The sequence below is a fragment of the Nanorana parkeri genome, unplaced genomic scaffold, assembly GCF_000935625.1.
Source record: "Nanorana parkeri isolate BGI_ZX_2015 unplaced genomic scaffold, ASM93562v1 scaffold19, whole genome shotgun sequence".
NCBI lineage: Eukaryota > Metazoa > Chordata > Amphibia > Anura > Dicroglossidae > Nanorana > Nanorana parkeri.
This window is the reverse complement of record NW_017306287.1, coordinates 2430472-2434269: the sequence shown is the minus strand read 5'-3', so window position 1 is coordinate 2434269 and position 3798 is coordinate 2430472.

Here is a 3798-nt window from a genome sequence, read left to right as displayed (position 1 = left end):
GGGGGGGGGGGGGGGGCATACACATTACATTATATCCTCAATCTTCTGGACTGAATGATGCAGTTGCAATGATGGTATCAGCACCACTTTCTGTATCAAGGACCACCCACCACCAGAAGAAGATCCTAGGAGGACCCTGCATGTCACATGACTGCCCTAAAGACTTTGGAAATAGGGAGCTAATAAAAATAAAAAAAAGGACGGCGAAGCCACTCACAGTATATCCTCAGTCTTCTGGGTTGAATGATGCAGTCCTATATCCTCAGTCTTCTGGGTTGAATGATGAAGAGAGTTTCACTGACAACCGCAGTGGGCATTCCGCCAGCTCCTGCAGCATTACCATATCCTGTAGTTATGTAGGGGCCCATGGATGGAACCACAGCAGGTTGTGCTGTCTGCCAAAGCTGTGTAAATCACAGGCCTGCAGGGACAGAAATACAAATACTTTGACAAGTAAAACAGCTCCCATGTACAGTATTTCAACTGTGTCCTTTCTTAGCTGTTTGACTAGAGTTGAGCTTTAAAGTGACATCAAGAGAAAAGCAGCCTCTTTTGAAGATGCTAGTTGCCTGGCTGTCTGCTTTCAAACATACTATACTCGTTTTGAGTCTTAATGCATTGAAGCCATGGAGCTATCATTCTCAAAGGTGTGATCCTCAATGGCAAACCCCATATGTTTCTTATGACAGAATCACTTCAATTAGGGAGGTTGAGTGATGCTGAATCAAATACAGAGCTCCCTCTAGTGGCCAATCCATACATTGTTATATTAAATGCATACAAATGTGAAAGTGCAAGCATGGTAAAATATGAAAGTCACTAGAAATGCACTGTATTAAGGCTGACTTACAAATGTACACTTTAACTCATTAAAGGGGACTCTGGGAAGATATATAACTGCATCTGGTGTAAGTACCTGAATTTTGATTGATTAGCCTCTTGTAATATACCCTGTATAATAGAACTCAGGTGTTCTCTGATGTAGGTAGGGTGGGATAATCAGTCTTCTGCTGCTCCTCCACTATCCAATCACAGGCTGGGAGCAGGTAGGTGACCTAGCTTTATAAATTATGCAGCTTATGGAAACATTGTGTTATCTGTAAGTTGTAGATACAATAGAACTAAAGAATTTGACATATCCTTCCTTCCATGCCTTCTTACATTAGTAGTCAGTAGAGCAGTAGAGATGAGCCCTCTTACATTGGTTTGGTAGTCTGTAGAGAAGGGTCCCCTTACATTGGTGATCAATAGAGGAAGGGCTCCCTAACATTGGTACATTGGTAGTCTGTAGAGAAGGGTCCCCTTACATTGGTGATCAATAGAGGAAGGGCTCCCTTACATTGGTAGTCAGTAGAGAAGGGCCCCCTTACATTGGTGATCAATAGAGAAAGGGCTCCCTTACATTGGTAGTCAGTAGAGAAGGGCCCCCTTACATTGGTGATCAGTAGAGAAGGGCCCCCCTTACATTGGTGATCAGCAGGGGAAGGGCTCCCTAACATTGGTAGTCAGTGGATAAGTGACCCCTTACATGGTCACTAGGAGCAATGTCCCCCTTACTGACAGATACAAAGTTAATTAGTGTTGGAGGTTTCATCCATGAGAGTAGAGGTTCCATGGGAGCCCATACCATGTGACATTGGTGCTGGAACCACGCAGACACCATCAGGGGGGACATCAATCTGCTACTGCTCACTACTCAAGGCAAACCTGGCAACCTCTGGCGGGACCCCTGGAGTTCCACAGAACCCTGATTGAGAAAGGTCGACACAGACAAGTTCCCAAGTTGCAGCCCAGTGGCTTAGTGGTAAGCACTTCTGCCTTGGGTCCCCAGTTCCCGGTCAGGACACTATCTGCATGGAGTTTGCTTGCTCTCCCTGTGCTTGTATGTGTTTCCTCCCACACTCCAAAGACATGCTGATAGGTTCATTGGCTCCTGTCTACATTGGTCGTGGTGAGCATGCATGTGAGGTAGGGACCTTATATTGCAAGCTCCTTGGGGGCAGGGACTGATGTGAATGTGCACTGTGTAAGGCCCGGTTCACACCTGGGCATTTTGTAGCGCGTTCCTACGCTCTGCAAAACGCCCAAACACCGAAATCCCATTATTTCCTATGGGTATGGTTCACACCTGGGCGTATTACAGGCCGTATGAACGCGCTACAAAACGCCCTACGCCCAAAGAAGTACAGGAGCTTCTTTGGGGCGTTTTTGTCACGCGTTTCCATTGGGATACAGCCAAGTAGCCCTCGGGCTACAAACTCGCAACACGAAACGCGCGACAAACGCACATATTCGATTTGCTTCAGTTTAAAAATTTAGTGTCGGTGTTCTGTCGAGAACACGGACCTCAGCATCTGCGTTTACGTACAGACGGGATTACCGAGGAAACCGGCATTTATTTACAAAGTATCTCGTGTGTAATGGTTAATTGTGACCGTTAATAATATGCCGTCCATGGCAGTGAATGACGGATGGAATATTATGAACGGTCACAATTAACGGTTTAAACAACATATTTGTGAATAAATCCCGGTTTCCTCGATAATATTGGTCTGTGCGTAAGCGTAGATGCTGAGGTCGGCAAATTCGACTATGTCAGCATTCTCGACAGAACACCGGTATCTGCGTTTAGTATCGGGGCATTTTCCTGAGTATGAGTACTCGTGAAAATGCCCAGTATTGGCACTGACTGGTGTATCCCTACTTAAAAATATAATGTATTGCTGGGACTTGTAGTCCTGCATAGTTCCGCCAGTGCCTGAAACAAATACAAGGATTTTATGAACCAGTTTATTTTGGAGCAGGCGGATTGTAGAGCTCCGCGGTCCTCCGAGGTTGTATGGTAAGTAAACTATCCTTGAGGAACATCTACAACATGCAGCCTGTCCATGTCCTACAGACCATCATCATGGAGGACACCTTGATATGAGCTCGATGATCCCGCTGTGCTCCCACTTGTAATGATCCCACCCATTGCCCACATTGACCACCAGATGAGTCATAAGAAGCACGTACAATGCTGGATTATTATTATGGAAGACACTAATACCACATCACACGGCCGTGTTCATTTTGAATACCTACAGAACCCCGCTGGGATTGATAAATACAGAAGATGGAACTGCTGCAACATTCATCTCTGCTGCTGAAAACTGTTGCATGTTCCCTCTTGTGCCAGTCATGTGACCAAATGTCATCTCTGGTAAAAGGGAGGCTCAGCCAATCAAACCCCTGATCCTTCCATGACCTTCTTATATTTATCCAGGCCAACAAAGCTAGTGCCAGATCTCTGCAGAGAGACCACTGCCTCCCAACAGAGAGCAAGGCTCCCTCTCTACATCATTCTGCAGAGAAGGACCCTTGCCCTCTGTGTGGAAGCAGTGGTCTCTCTGCAAAGGTCCATCATGGCTCTTTCTGAAGTACAGCCAGAGGTATCTAATAAGCAAAGCTCATGCTTCCTGATGATTAGAGAGCTATAGCTCTGACTCCGTTCTCTGCAGAGAGATCACTGCTTCCACACAGAGAGCAAGGGTCCTCCTCTGCAGCATGCTGGCAGGGGACCGACTTTTCTACTCTGACTTTGCACACCTTTTGCTTTGGTGCACCGGGAATGTATTTAGCTGATATACATCAGAGGTTCTATAGGGCTTAAAGTGGATGTATGAGTTTGAGGCAGCTGACACACTTACTGAGGGGGACAGTCCCTTTAAATGCCTCCACCTTCATAGGTAGGACAGGCCCTCCCCCTCCCGGCAGCACACTGACAGCTCGCAGTGCACGCCGGGATGTGTAGTCCGC